Below are 15,979 nucleotides of genomic sequence, written 5' to 3'. Positions count from 1 at the left end.
CTCTTTTAAAACAGATAATTCTTTATAAAGAATATGGATATTGGAAAGGTAAGGTTTGCAAGTGTGACCAAACCATGTTGGTGAAACACACCAAATGCCAGAGTTATTAAGAAACACTTTTAAAGACTGGCCCAGGGACAATGTATAAATAAATGCTTATCAACCCCTATAACAGGTAAGAGGCAAATGCTCAGCATCGGAAGCCTGGTAAAAACCTATTACCAGGTCACATTAGCATCAATTGCTAAACAGTGGTCCTCAGTATGAGGAGGAACTAGACCCCTGAGTAGTGGAGCACTTACTCATAGCTCTAATTCTAGCACACATCTATGGTTGCCTATGGGAACCAGGCCCCCCACATCCATGTTGGCTGGGGGCTTCGCTGCTCCTCCTGCAGCATACAGGCTGCTGGAGAGCTCATGGCTCAGGAGCACAGTCTGTGCAGTGTTGGCTTGGGAAAAACTGAGCAGAGTACATCAGAGGGGCCCCTTCCCCCTAAAAACAAAACAAAACAAAACAAAACAAAACAAAACAAAACAAGCCTCCATACTTAACTACAAAAAGACAGTGGAAAGAAAAGGCTGTAAACGTTGAAGGAAGCTGGTTGGAAAACAAAATGGCCGCTCTGGCAAACAAAGCCTTCAAAGCAATGAAAAAAGATAAAAGAAACTCAGCAGGGGTGCAGGAGGCCTAGGAAAAACATGCAGGAGCGGAGCACTGTGAGCCCATTTCAATATTTCCTGTATAAAAGTAATAATTTATTCATAAATGCACGGATATGCTAAATAGCAAAATATATTACTCAAGTAAATGAGGTAACAGAGCCGAGTCCAACTTACTTAAAACACTTGTCAAACTATTTTAGGGCAGAATTCTAAGAGGCCGGACTAGATTCAATAAAACCCTCTCCAATACATAATCAAATGAAAATGCTTAAGACCCAGAGAACATTTTTTTTTTTTTAAATTGGATGGTTTTCAATGCCCTAAATTCAAGCAGCTGGGTTTTTTTAATGCACCATCCTATTCAACCTTTTGAAATGATGGATTGGCCTTTTTAATAGGAAATCTGCATTTCATTGTAAAGATGGAACACAATGTCCTTGGCTTGTGTTCTATAGAAGCAGGCCCCCCTTTGTACTGCATTCTTCTGAGAAGACTGACAGTCTAGCAAGTTTACATCAGCTATTCGACACTGGGGAAAACGTTCAGATGCAGACAGGGAGGTGGAAAAAGTACAGTCTTCCCTCCCAAAGAAGAAGAATTAAATGCCATATTTATCTAAGGTTTTTGAGGACATGGTGCTTCATTATTTCATAATCACAAGTTTTAAGACCGAAAAAGAAGACAGTTTCTTTAGACTGACTTGGGTAATTAAATTGTAAGTAAAACAAAATTAAACAGAGCAGCAGCAACATCAAGGAACGAAGCAATACATCATGGGTTCGTCTGAAAATTCTGGTGGTTCGGGGTCCGGGTTAAACAACAACAAAAATCTTGAATCTCAAAGAGCTTAAACAAAAAGGCTAGGGAAAGAGATATAGAACGATAATTTCTAAAATGTAGTGAGACTTAGCACCAACTTAATTAAGAAACTTGCTAAGTAGCCTGTCAGTTCTAATAACCCACTGTCCAACATGATCACCACCAGCCACTGGCAGCTATGAAACTACTGGAAATGTAGCTAGTTAAATTGGGATATGTGTAAATATAAGGCAGACGCCTGATTCCAAAGATTTAGTATGAAGCAATAAGAATTTATTTTTTTAAAAAAATTATTCATATGGGTGCTCTGGATGCATGTATGTCTGTGCATCACATGCATACCATGGAGGCCAGATGCAGGCATCAGATCCCGGGAACTATGGTTATAGGTGGTTGTGAGCCACACTGCAGGTGCTGGGAACTAAACCCGGGTCCTCTAGAAGACCAGACAGTGCTCTTCGCTAATGAACCCTCTCTCCAGCTCACCAGTAATAATTTTAATCAACAATCTCACTAGTGTTTTTAACAAATGAAAATTGTATGGTCTCATCAATATTTTATGTTAATTTTCAGTTACAATTATATGAATATTTTGGGGCACTATTAAACCTAATTTCTCCTGCCTATTTTATTTTCTTTTGAAGGTACAAAGGACATGTGGCTTTCATGGGATTTCTATTAACAGCACTCAGCCTCATGCACTCATCATCTCCTTCCTTACTTCCATTTACTCAAGGAGTCTCTCTGACTGACAGAATATTCTTTCTTAAGCTCAGCCTTTCTGGTGTGTTTTCTTCTTTCACCTCCTTCATCACACAGCTTGAAGTTGTTTGATACTTTGCATGCTGTTCCAGGTCTCTGGTATCTACATCACCGGGGTGAGAATTTAGTTCTTCGAAGATTTCAATGGCTTTCCATTATTTATGTAAGAATATTGACTAAACACACTAATGTGTTATCTTCAAACAGCTACAAATTGGCCCCATCCTAATTTATCAAAATTTCCCTTACTTTCTTTAAGAAATCTTCATTTTCAGCCCCGTGTAATGAATGTCTGTAATCCCACCATTTGGGAAGCAGAGGCAAGAGTATCCGTGAAAATTTGAGATCAGCCAGCTCTATACTGTGACTTCCAGGCTAACTGGGACTGCATAGCAAGACCCTGTGTCAATGACCACAAATAACGACAAATTCCATCATGAAATTCGCCTTCCCCAAGACTACACAACCTAAGTTACCCTTTCAACCAAGATGTTTACAGTCCACATCAAGCCCCACTCTGTGAAGTTTTCTTAGCCGATAGCTATGTCTGTCACCCCCCATCTCTCCTGTTTTAGTGGATACAATGGGTGTTATTTATTCCATTCATTTCAATCTAGTATATCTTATATGAGATGCCTTCATTTTATAAGTGCATTATGTTAAAAGTTAGTGTGAAGATTTGTTTAGAACTCAGACTATCCAACCTATTATACTATTCAAATGGGCTCCTTTTGCAAAGAAAAATGAAGTAGAGAATACTTTTGCTGTAAAAGGGACTTAAACTTTTGATAATATAAATGCTATTATTGTGCATACATTTTGAGGTAGAAGCATATATAAAATTCTAGAGATTCATTTAATGTCATTCTTTTTTTTTTTTTTTTTTTTTGGTTTTTCGAGACAGGGTTTCTCTGTGTAGCTTTGCGCCTTTCCTGGAACTCACTTGGTAGCCCAGGCTGGCCTCGAACTCACAGAGATCCGCCTGGCTCTGCCTCCCGAGTGCTGGGATTAAAGGCGTGCGCCACCATCGCCCAGCTTAATGTCATTCTTAAAGGAACTTGTTGCATATTTTCAAAAGCTTCTAGGACCTGTCATTTTGGTGACATCATTCTTTTCTTCATACTTAAACAGTACTTTTTTCTTATCTCAATACAAGAAGATCGCTAGCATTATTTACATGTGGTATCCTGGATGAGAGAGATGATTTGTTCAAAGAGAAAAGGAACATAAGAGACTTAGTGTTCTTTCCCAGTAACTGGGCAAAAGCCAGGAGAAATAGTATACATCTAAAGGAGTGCATCTCCTGTTTAGAGAGAGTGACCTGAGATGCAAGTAAGTGAATGATGAGTAGTAGCAGAGGCATCATAAGGGAAGAGAGGTGGGGATTGTAGGATGGCCATACTGTGTGGTCCTTGAACTCGAAATCAGAGTTTTCCAGTGCCCAGTTGTGGCCTTAGCTAGTAAAGCACCATTTAGTTGGTTGCTAGAAGGGGACATAGTGGGTATAAGTAGAGGATTCGGTATGTGAAAGAATAGTTCCTATGTATGCAAAGTGTTAGGAAGTGTATATTCACTTAGCAATTTATATAAACTGAGTTTTATAACTTGTAAAATTGTATGTAAGTGGCCTTAGTTCAATTTTCTTATGATAAGACAACAAAACTCTTCCAGGAGACTGGGGACTATGAGTTCTTTCTCACTCCTATCCAGTGCCTAGCAAAGCACTGAACACAAGTTCCATAGTATGTATCATAAATATCATCACATTGATTTTAAAATGCTGGTTTTAAAGCAAGTGTTGAGTTTTGACAGTCACACATATTTACGAATTAAGTAAAAAAATCTACTTTTAAAAAATGCTATAAGGTGTGGTTTTAGCTTCTTGGTGTTTTGACAAAATACCTGACCTGAAATGAGTTGAAGAGAAGGGTTTTGTGTGGGCTTATGGCTTTGGAGGTGCTAGCCCTTTGCTTCTCCCTTCATTTTGTTTTGACTCGCAGGCTGTATTCAGGGTGGGTCTCCCCCTTGCCCCTTGGTAAACCCTCCCAGACACTCCCAGAAGCATGTCTTTCTAATCATCTGGATGTTTCTCAATCCCGCAGTTGGGAATCAAGACTAAACACAGAAGCCTAACTGATTGGCATGGCTTTTGACCACTAGACCTATACAAAGTTTAGATCGACAGGCCGTGTTTATTTCTTTGTTTATCTTTGTATTGCTTTGATTTGCTAGTGATGCTTCCTTTTCTGAAAGGAAACAAGTATCTGAGGCACTGAAGAGACCGTTTGAGACCAGCTCCCCCACAAAGCCAACTCCGATTACAGAATGGTATACACTTCTTTTTTTAGCTCTCAAACTTCCCACATTTTTTTGCAGAATATCTAGAATATAATTTTTTGGTGTTTATATTGCCTCTTCAAGTAGATTGAAGCCCCTTGAGGACAAGGACCATGCTATGTTTATGTCTAGCAGCTATCACATTGTTGCTTGTTAAGATGTTGCTTAACATTTAATTGTTGGTGATAAATCACAAATAAGATTCCAACATAGTTGATCTACTTATATTGGCTACCCACTGCACTTATACCATTATGTTAAAATATATCTAGCCAATGTGATATAAAAACTTGTTTTTCATGCTTCAAAGATTGAATTTTAAGTGGCTTTATGGTATTTTAGGCATATATAATTTATTAGATTAAATTTCTCCAATCTAGACCAATATACTTAACTTGATTCACGTAAGTCTTAGTACTTTTGCACATGACACTCCAAATACACTCAATAACAATTCAAAAACAAAGCATACAAGGACTCTGTTCTTAAGAAATGCTAGCACTCTAGATGAGTGCAAAGAAAAGGTTTTGTCACCAATGTCCAATATATTAATTGATTTAAGAGTGGAGAAACCCTGACTATGGCAGAGCTGGTATCATGAGAAAATCCATCCTTTCTTCTCATCTAATTCTGATGTTGACTCCCAGGCAGGCTCATGAAATGCATCTAGAACACACACACATCGCTTAGATTTCTACACACTTCCTTTGCAGTCTGGCCTACCTGCCAGTCTAATTCTGCAGTTTACAGGTAGAGCTCTTCCCCTGCTCCTTAGCTGCCAGAAACTTGCTTGGACTCTTCTCTTCAGGTCTTCCACATGAGGTAGCTCTATGTAGCTGGCTATGATCTCTGACTATGTAAATCCATACCCCCCCGCCACCAGAACCTCAGAGACAATTCCCTGCACCCTCCAATTCAAGCTACTCTTGTTATACCCTGCCCATCTGATTGGACGCTATGATGTACTTGCTAAAAGCTCACAAGGGCATAACGTGCTCTGAGGGAGGAGAAGCCAGGCTGCTGACAGGTCTGCTGCCCTCAGGCCTTCCTCAACTGCTTCCATGATTCCTTGTATCTAAGTCTGACCTCTTCACAGCACTAGCATCCGTGACCTCTACTATACATGTTGTATCTCTGTCTTATTTTCTAAGTCTCCAAATGCTTCGTTGAAGTGTGTGTATGGTCTTCCTTTAACTAGAACATAAACTCCTGTGGGGCGGAGCAAAGCCTTGCTGCTATTGTTTTCATCATTGTCTGTATCCTTCCTCTCCATTTCTCGGGCTTTGCTGCTATGCCATTCACTCTTCGAGGAAAAAAAGAAAGCATCTCCTCGTTAGTGCTGGCAACGTAGTAGACATCCAGCAGACACTTGCCGGTTGAACATGTAAGAAGTCGCCTCAGGGCTGGCCCAGTGCTTAGCCTAGATTAGGGACTCAGAGATGATGACTGACTTATAAAACAATCAAAGGACCAAAGGAAGACAAAGAGGCTATAAAAATATTGAAGATTCCAAAATGCTGGTTTCACATGCTGTTGAAAACCAGAATCTGGTGTTTATTGCTATTGAAGAAGTTACAACTATAGAGATGTACATATGCAGTGCACGATATAAACTGCTCATTTTTTATATGGATTTTAATTCCTTGTTTTAATCAGAGCTACACTTTGAATGGTAAGGAACATCTGTCCACCAGGGGGTTGCTGAGTGAACTTCTTCAGATTTATTCTCCAGAGCTAAAGAAACTACCCATGAAAAATGAATGGAGTCTCCTAATAGGCCATGGAACTGCCACAGTGTCTAGGCTGTCAGCTTTTGGGGAAATTGGGTAAGCCCCTGTACTTACTCAGGCTCTGGGATGGAACCGCACATGGCATATCTTCACTGGTATGACAAAGAAAGCCGGCAACTCTGGTCACCTCCCACCATAACTGGACAAGATGCTTCATTCTTGGCTTCAGAATCTGCCTCAGTTTCTACTTCCTCCAAGCAGTCTGCCTGGCCATCCTGAAATGCAACCTTCAGACTGGTGGAGCCCTGGTTCTGCATTTCACCATGGGGACCCTTTCCTGGAAATTCAATCTAGCCTCTATAATTTCTTCTCTTTTATAATTGTCCACAGATCAATTTATTCCTTTAATAATTTTTTTTTCTATTTAAAGTAGCCAGAGAAGATTCTAGTGTTAGCAAGCAAGCATTCTGAAAATACACTAGCAGTATCTAGTCAATTTCCATTTTTGTGCCTTAGTAAAGAGACAGTAAAGCAAATCAATAACATTAATCAATAACCCTTCACAAGTAACAACAGTTTACATGAAGCACATGCTAACGTGTATGTGCACCATATGCTTACACAGACTTGAGTTTCCTACACTTTGCACTCAGAGTCTTTGCATACTTATTGAATTTGAGATTTGAAGTTCAAGGTATGAGTAAGAGGGATAGTACTTGAGCAGCCATGCAAGAAAACCAAAGGCAACAAATGTGAATAAGAAAGGGAGAAAATGCCTAACGTCTATAAGGACTGGGCTAGCCTCCAGCAGTGGTGGACCTTGTGAGTTAAATTTTCATTAAAGCCAAGCTAAATAGCATGCTTAGGGTCTTGTATTTTTTCAGTTACTAGGAAGGAACATTTTTTTACTCAGCATGGCACCACATGCTCCAAGCCCTTTAAATTATCATATTTCCAATGTTTGATGGTTACATTTTCTTCATTTCTCTCTGTGTTCTAAGGCAAGGCAATTTATATTTTTTTTTTAAAAAAAGAAACTTTTAAGTTTGGAACAGTGATGGGCTTACTAGAAAAAGTACATGACATGATACAGATTCCTGGCATTAAAATGCAAAGACAAATATTCTTCAATGCTGACTATTGTGGGTGTATGTTAAATCACATGTGAATATAAAAGAGGCCACAAAAGCTGAAATTATGCTCACTCTGTAGCAGCTCACAGTAGGAATTAATCATACAGCATTCTTCATGCACAGTCCTTTGGGTACTTGTATTAAATGAAAGTGTTATTTTGGCTGAGTGCACCATACATTTGTAAAAGTGCAGCTTTAATAAAAGTGCTCTGTTTACAAATCCAGCAGAATTTTTTTCTTAACTTCTCTGAGAAAATGTGGGTCAGGAAGGCATAGTACAAATAAAATCTTCCTGATGATTCCCAGAACTCAGTAGATGAATGGTTTGAAATTTCCCTCCATCATTTGTCACCACGCTGCAAACAAAAATCAAAGCTTCCTTTCCCCTTCTCCCCTATCATTTCAGCAAAGAAACACTAGAAAAAGCAGGGGGATACTAAGGAGAAAAGCAAGGGGGGCAACCCAATTAGCGAAGTCTCTTTAAGTGCTTTGTGGCGGCGATTGAACTGTTCTGGGTTTATCCGTCTGCTTTCTGGTCTGCTGATATTAACATAATTTGAAGCGATGTTTTCTGAGAGGGAAAAGTAGAGCTGAGTGAGCCCCACATCCTTTTTCCTTGGCAAGGGAGTCAATAGCCCTTCTCCCAGGGAGTGTAGACTCATGGACAGGGGTAGAGGGACCCCTGTAAGTGCCTTCTGAGATCCAGCCCTGGACTTTAGGTGACATTTGGCTGGATGATGCTAAGACAGCTGGTCGACCATGCACTAATACTGGATTAAGCATGTCTCCACAAAGAACAGGCTTTGAACAAGGGGACAAGAACCACAGTGCTTCTCCTTCGTCAACCCTAATGATGACGGCTAGTCTACCCACCACTTTTTGAGTGAGGGGACTGAAACACACACACACACACACACACACACACACACACACACACACATACACACACACACACACACACACACACACACACACACACACACACACACATTCCAAATAAAACCCCAGGAAAGAACAGAAGCAAGGTGGGGCTACAAGCAGAAGAAGTGCAAAGCTCCATTCCTCTGGAGGAACCAGTGCTCTTTGCTTCTCATGCATGCTCATGTGGGTCAATCCATCCTCACTTTCTAAGGGACAAATACACAGAAAGGGGATTCTCATGAGGGACAGAGCAAAGAAGAAATGACCCATGGTTTGTAGTTAGGACATGAGGGGTTCACACAGAAGCTCTGACGCCAGCTGTACAACAAACGGCCTTGCCTTTGAGTGGTTTGGAGCAGGGCTTAGCGCCTGCTTTGGTTGTGAAGCTCTCAGAGCATGACCAGGAGGAAAGTGCCAACTCGGTCCTCACCGAACTGAGACTGCCATGCCTCTGCTGGCATCCTAGGAAGATTGCTTCTGCTTTGGTTTCACCATATACCCAATATACGATATACCAATCCCTAGAAAGAAGGAAAACAAACAAACACAACTTTCTGAAAACGAAGAGACGGCAGATGGGAGGGCATTTCCATCCTTTGAGCAGGAGCCCTTGTAGCCTTCTCCAGGACTCGTGTCTAATTCGTACCGACGGGGAATCGAACCTGTGTTCAATTTTTGCTGCAAATTATCTGCTTCATTTAAGAAGCAGGGTTGGTAAAACGCTGAGTTGCTGGGTTCAGAAATAGATCCCAGGAAGAATGGGGGATACCAGGATTTGAGACACGAGGTTCAGCCCTAAAAAAAAAGAAGAGAATGAGGGGAACCGAGGAAGAGGATGGGGATGGAGAAACATGGGGTGCCAAGAGGAGAAAAGAGTGTTTCTCATCTAGAAGTTTTCAAGAGCCTCGTGGCAGGAAGACTGGAAGGGTGGGGAAGCAGCAAAACGTCATCTTCACATGAGGTTTCAGAACAGAGAATTTAGTAGATAGGACAAGACCCAGGACAGCCCTAAAAGGGGACAACGCGAATATAAATGCTGACATTTAGCCTGCTTACGCCCCTTTTCTCTCCTTCCCCCATCCTCTTCCTCTATGTGGCTCTTGCTAAAAAGTTAGACAATCCCTGGACTAGAACCAGTAGAACTTGAGAGGGGGAGAGGTGTGAGAAAAAAAAGAAGGAAAGCTCCAGTGTGTCTCCTCTGCACCAGAGTCATGGCCCACCTGCTTCCCCTTATTCCAGCCTATCACCTTCCCACCCCCACCCCTGCCCCAGCCTCCCACTCCCATGGGCACCCCGCTCCTACTCCCCACCCCTGCCCCAGCCTCCCACCTCCACCCCGTCCCTACTCCCCACCCCTGCCCCAGCCTCCCACTCCCATCTGCACCCCGCTCCTACTCCCCCACCCCTGCCCCAGACTCCCACTCCCATGGGCACCCCACCCCTACTCCCCCACCCCTGCCCCAGACTCCCACTCCCACCTGCACCCCGCCCCTACTCCCCCACCCCTGCCCCAGCCTCCCACTCCCATCGGCACCCCACCCCTACCCCCCCCACCCCTGGTGCCTGTACCTCTTTGTCGCTGGCCTTGCTTTGCCGTCACATTTATTTACTTACACATCCGTCTCACCTCCCTGGCGGTGAGTATGTGAGTGAGTAACAGCTCACTCTCTTACCATACTCATAGCACTCAGGCATTGTTTGGAACACATGCTATGTGACTACTGAATAACATCAAATTTCTTCTGAATCAAATGTCCATTTTTTAATTTAAAAATCTATATTTTGTGGCCATCTGTTCCTTACTGTGATCTATGTGTGATGTTGGTATTGGAATAAGCCTCAATTATAAATCCTGACAGGAAACTATGATTTATACAGGTATTCTTATAGAGACAGCTGTGTGCATATTTATTTTCTGTGAACTCACAACTACCTGTGATGGCTTTAATGTGAGTGTCCTGCATGTGCTTGAACACCCAGTCTCTAATGGTGGGGCAGTTTGGAAAGGTTATAGAACCTTTCAGAGTTAAGGCCTGGCTGAGGGGAGTGGACTGTGCGCGCAGGCCTTGGGTAACCGCCAGGCCCCCTTCCCACTCTGTCCAAACTCGACTTTCTGATCCCTGACAATATAAACAAGCCACCTCATGTTCCCACTGCCACAGCCAAAACCTGCCCTTGCCGCCATATTGTGCCTGCCCTGAGGGACTATATCCCTTGAACCTGAGGCGGAATGCATCCTTCCTCCCTAGGCTGTTTCTGTCGAGGACTCTGTCAGAGTTAAGTATTTCATGCACCTTTCATCTTTTGGAGAGCATGATTGGAGAAAGAAAAGCTAAAGAGAGACGTGACAGTAGAGCATTGTGTTGTGGGATAACAATGAAGAGAACAGGACTTAGAATGGCACTGAGGACAGTTGACTTGAGTGAGGGTAGATGGCGAGAAAAAAAAGACCTCCAGAGTAGACTTCTATGCTTTCAGCTTAAAGGAAGGGTCTATTACAAAGGCAAAGATGTGGGCATGTGGGCGTGTGGGCAGAGTTCTGTTTCAGAAAGTCAGCAAAGGAGATGAAGCCAAGAATAGAGTTCGGAGCAGAGGATGTAATTGTAGCATCATATTATAACAATGGCGTATATAGATAGATGGTGTTGAATGCCGGTGGGACAGATGAGTTAAGAGGGTGTGAGAGGCAGAAGGGGAAAGGGCCTAGGTCACTCCAACCTTTACAGGTGTGAGAGAAGAGGGAGGGAGTAGAGAAGGAGGCAGAGGCAGCAGAGTGAGAAGGAGGAGGAACATGAAACATTATGGAAGCCAAGATGGTGAATGTTCCAGTGACGTCTACCGAACGCGGTAAGATGTGGATTAAAAGGTAAGCACTGCACACACTAGGGTGGAGAGTTTCGAACACTGTCAGCAGCGCTTTGTGGAGGACAGAACCTTCGTGGAATGGGTTAAATGGGTTGAACAGGGAACAAAACCATAGAGGAACACAACTGTCAGGGGAAGGAGAGACACACCGGGTTCTCTAACCAGTGAGCTCCACTTAGAAAGAAACCGCGTAAGAAACAATATTCGCTTGAACAGTCTCATTTTTTTCTTTCTTTTTATGTATTCTTTGTGTCTTTCACATCATGCATCTCCATCCCATTCATTTCCCCATCCCTTTGTATCCACCTTCTGCCTTTGCAACCTCCCACCAACAAAATAAAATTTAAGAGGAAAAAAAAAAGGGAAGGAAAAACAGTCTCATCATCAGTAAACTCTTTATCTATATATCTTTACTTGCAAGTGTTCATTGCAGAGTCATTGGTCTAGTTTGAGGCCCCTGGTTTCTGCTACAGTATCAGTGCTGGGCCCTCACTGGGACTCTTCTGGGTTGTCCTGCTGTTGCCCTGTGCTGTGGACATCCTGCAGCTTTGGGTCTGCAGGACTGGTCCCTTCATGTGTTCTGCAGATCACAGATAGGGTGTATATTGGGATGTGCCAACTCATAACCCTGGTTCTGGGCCTGGGTAGTTGCAGGGTTGGTCAGCCCGACAGCTCTCTCTTGTCCTCACCACCAGAGTGAGCTCTCTCTCCTGCATTGCCCTGGGGAGCTCACCCCTTGCAGAGATAAGCGAGGGGCGGCGCCTGTTCTCCTGCTTTCATGCCCTCTCTCATATCTACACCTTCAGCATCAGCTTTACCGTGCTGCCCAGGGGAGGTGTAGGGGCCACTCTCCTAAGAGCTGCAGCTGACAAGGGGCAGGACCAGCTCTCCCACCTGCCTCTGGCCCGGGACTGGTGGTGGGGGTAGGGGGTAGGGAGGGATGAGAGGATGGGGGTGTGGGGGTGTGGGGGTAGAGCATCTCTCCCGGCCCATGCCACCACATGACAGATGAGTAATGGAGACAGCTGTCCCATGCTCACAACATTGCCAATGGGGTTGGCTCTAGAACAGTCTAATTTTACTAAAATAAACGTGAATACACTGATTTTTTCCCCCCTTCCCAAAGAGCACATGCTCAATGGCAGCAAGTATAGAAAGTCTGAGTCACCAGTACACAGGATTTCGTGCAAAGTAATGGCTCCCCGGAAGCAGTACACAGACTGGAAGTGCTGACCTGTTGTGGGGAGGAGGGAGGAAGCTACAGTTTTAGAAGAATTCTCAAAGTGACTGTGGTGAACAGTGACATGCTGAACTTCTGCCCTGGGAGGCAGAGTGGGCAGTGAGCTAATGGAATTCCACAGGTGTCTTCTTGTGCCTGTGATTTCATCCAGTGGAGAAAACAGCATTTTATGATTGTGAACCAGTCAGGAACTTTGTCTCCACAAAATAATAGCTCCTGGTCATTTTCACGGAGGACAGAGCATAGTGTGCCCGAAGTTCCCAGAACATAAGCCTGTCAAAGAACATTGTGGCAGTACCATCACCTGCTATAGCCAATCAGGAAGTAGCATTTGCAACTTCACCTATTGAGGGAATTGACAGACCAAACTTAGGGAACGCTCCAGATCAATACTAGTTTTCTCTGAATGGTAAAATGTTGAAGGGCTTTAAAATCTTCTACTCCAGACTTTTCCTATAAAATCTTCATTTAGAATATCTTTTTATTCTGGGAAACGTGAATTTGGTAAATCTTCTAATGTTCAAACAAGTGAGCAATCTGGTTCCTGTGATTATGAAGTCTTCTCTTCTCTTTTTAAACCTGTCTATCCTGGCTTCAAAATAACATTCTTACCTCTTTCTTTTCGTTATTGTAAGTTTCCCTGAGGGCTGGGTATGTTGGCTAGTTTTACATCAACTTGACACAGGCTGAGAGGAGGATGCTTCAATTAAAAAAATGCCTCCATAAGATCAGGCCGTAGGCAACCCTATAGAGCATTTTCTTAATTAGTGATTGATGAGGGTGGGCCCAGCCCATTGTGGGTGATGCCATCCCTGGGCTGGTGGTCCTGGAATCTATAAGAAAGCAGGCTGGCAAGCCATGAGGAGCAAGCCAGTAAACAGCACTCCTTCATGGCCTCTGCATTAGCTCCTGTCTTCAGGTCCCTGCCCTGTTTGAGTTCCTGTCCTGACTCCCTTTAATGTTGAACAGCAATATAAAAGTATAAGTCAAATAAACCATTTTCTCCCTCAAGTTGCTTTGGTCATAGTAATTCATCACAGCAAGAGAAACCCTAAGACACTAGAATAAAAAAAAATTCTTAAAATTGCATGAAAACTCATCTCTCTTGTGTTAATGCATTTTTTGTAGGAAAGTATAGCATTCATAGGAGATGGGCTAGAGGCAGAAAACATGACCACTGGTAGATGAAGAGTTTAGAGATTCTATCAAAACACTCAACATGTGCAGAGGTCACGTTACACATGTGTTGAGGTGGCTAGACAGAGACACACAACACCAAAGACAAGAGCAGGAAGTAATGGGAGAGAACATCAAATCAGACAAGCACAAGTCAAAGGTCTGTTCTTGGCCATACTGCAGCCCATTTCCATGATCTAAATGTCTTGTGCCTTCGCTGAAATGGGTTGTCCCTGTTAGAAACAGAAGGGATCCTAGGCCCTCCCAGTTACCAGGGTTTCTCTGGATGTACTTCAAGGGCTCACACAGAAACTGCAGAGCCCTGGAGAGAAAGGGCTGAACCCTGGGCTCCACCTTGCTTTACCCAAAGCAACCCTAGTGTTGTGTATTTATTGCGATGAGATTCCATGGGAGACTGTGAGTGAATGAAGGGTTCTAATGACTACAAACACACAAGGAGAGAGAGAGAAAAGTTTAGAAAACTTCAAATTGAGCTGATGCTGGAGTTCCTTATAGCTTTAAGTTCTTGTTCTGAAATTAATCTATGCCTCAAAATATATGTCTGTAGGCAATGAAAATGCAGTCTGCCCTGAAGAGAATTTCCAAGTTGCTACACATCAATCATGAGGAATCTGCTGCTAACATGTGGCAAATTCTTTTGTTATTATTGTTGTTTCCCTCCAGTTAATTTACCATCTGCCTCGTCCTCATCAAAACATTAATTTTAGCTTAATCCCCTTTCTTCCTCTCTGGTGGTAAAAGGACCTGACTTACTTTGAAATAAAGCAGAATACAGTTATGCTTTCATATGCGGGGTGGTTTCCATTTGATTATTATAGAGCTCCAGAATACCAAAAATAAATTTGGTGATTAAGCTCTCCTCTGAGATTCAAAGTCAATAAACTATTTTCAAATAAAATGTACTAAAATTCATTAAATACATTGAGGAATTACTGTATACAAGGGGCAGAGCAAGATGTGGTCTAGTGAATGAAACTGGGCAAGACTCAGCTCACAAAGTTGTCTACACTCTTCAATCAGAAGGCAAGTTATCCTATGGGAGTCCAAAAGACAGAGAGGCACCATCAGCCTGAAAAGAGATGAGAAAAGGCCTTAAAGGTTGAGGAACTTTGGTAGGTATGGTAGAGGGGAGAGGGTACTTCTGGTGATGAGAATGCTCAACTAAGGAGTTTAGCTGTAATCCGAAAAGCAACAAAGTAGTCGGAGAATATGTGTGATTTATGGGGATTAAATCTTTAAATTAAAAACTTAAAGTTGCATTAAAATTAAAATATTGCCTAAACAGGAGACAGCACAGACTCAAAGATGAGTAGGCAACAGAAGTGCAGGATGCTCCAATGGCCCAGACAAAAAGTGATGAGTAGGCTAATGGCAGTGGAGATATCAAGGGTATGGTTGACGGGAGTTACACTTGGAGCTGACTTCCAAGAACTTAAGAGAATGGCCACAGGTAGATAAAAGACCAGGCAGGAAGCTATTATAATAGTCTGGGAGGAAGATGGTGGTAGCTTAGGCTAAGGTCATTGGAGAGTAGATGAAGTTATGTTTGTCTGAAAACCATGTCGAAGATAAAACTGGTAGGAGTTGAGTGACAGGTGATGTGGAGATGATGCCACTGAGATAGGCAAGAACAGATGCAGGTAAGTCACGTGTTCAGTGAGAGCCATGGATTTTAAAAGGTGGTACAGTAATCATTAAGAGGGGACTCTGTTTGAAATACTTTGAATGTGTGATATTTTGAGAGGAAATTTCAATGGATGAAAAGGATTGTAACATCAATGGGCAAACATGGTAAGCTATATGGGAATTTTTCACATCAAAAGAGGAACTAGCACAGGCCTCCATCAGGGAGGTCACTTGGTTATGTCTCACAGATAATTATACAGAAAACAAATCTGACACTTAATGTGAAAGAATGGGAAATACAAACTCATCTCTACTGACTTTGTTTGTGGACTAGTTCTCAATGAACAAGTGATACCTCTCTTGAGATTTTGGCCAGAGGTATTTTCTCTTCATCACATGTTTCAATGTTTAGAACTCTGTAATGTTCTATTTAGTTCAAGTGGTTGGAAGTTGGTTCTTTGGCGCCATTGCCAATAATACAGTTCAACAAAACAAACCCCTAAATAGGGCTTAGTTTTCCTCTTTTTAAACATATCTGATTCTCAGCCCAAACCAAGATACAATTGCTGTGTCTTATGTGGGAGACAAGTGTAACAGACTGATCACCACTAAAATGACTTCAACCAGTAGACTCCATGTCCTTCTCCTAACCTGTTTCTCTGCTCAGTTGCCCACAGTGCTCCT

General features: G+C 42.6%; 1 protein-coding gene across 5 annotated transcripts in view; it reads right to left on the bottom strand.

Moving 5' to 3' along the window:
• Dnm3 (dynamin 3) overlaps positions 1 to 15,979 on the bottom strand; it is a 489,100-nt gene that overhangs the window by 143,493 nt on the left and 329,628 nt on the right. The gene's annotated exons all lie outside the window — the stretch shown is intronic.

The sequence above is a fragment of the Peromyscus eremicus genome, chromosome 15 (assembly GCF_949786415.1).
Source record: "Peromyscus eremicus chromosome 15, PerEre_H2_v1, whole genome shotgun sequence".
NCBI lineage: Eukaryota > Metazoa > Chordata > Mammalia > Rodentia > Cricetidae > Peromyscus > Peromyscus eremicus.
Note: the sequence above shows the minus strand (reverse complement) of the source record. Positions and strands in the feature narration are given on the sequence as shown.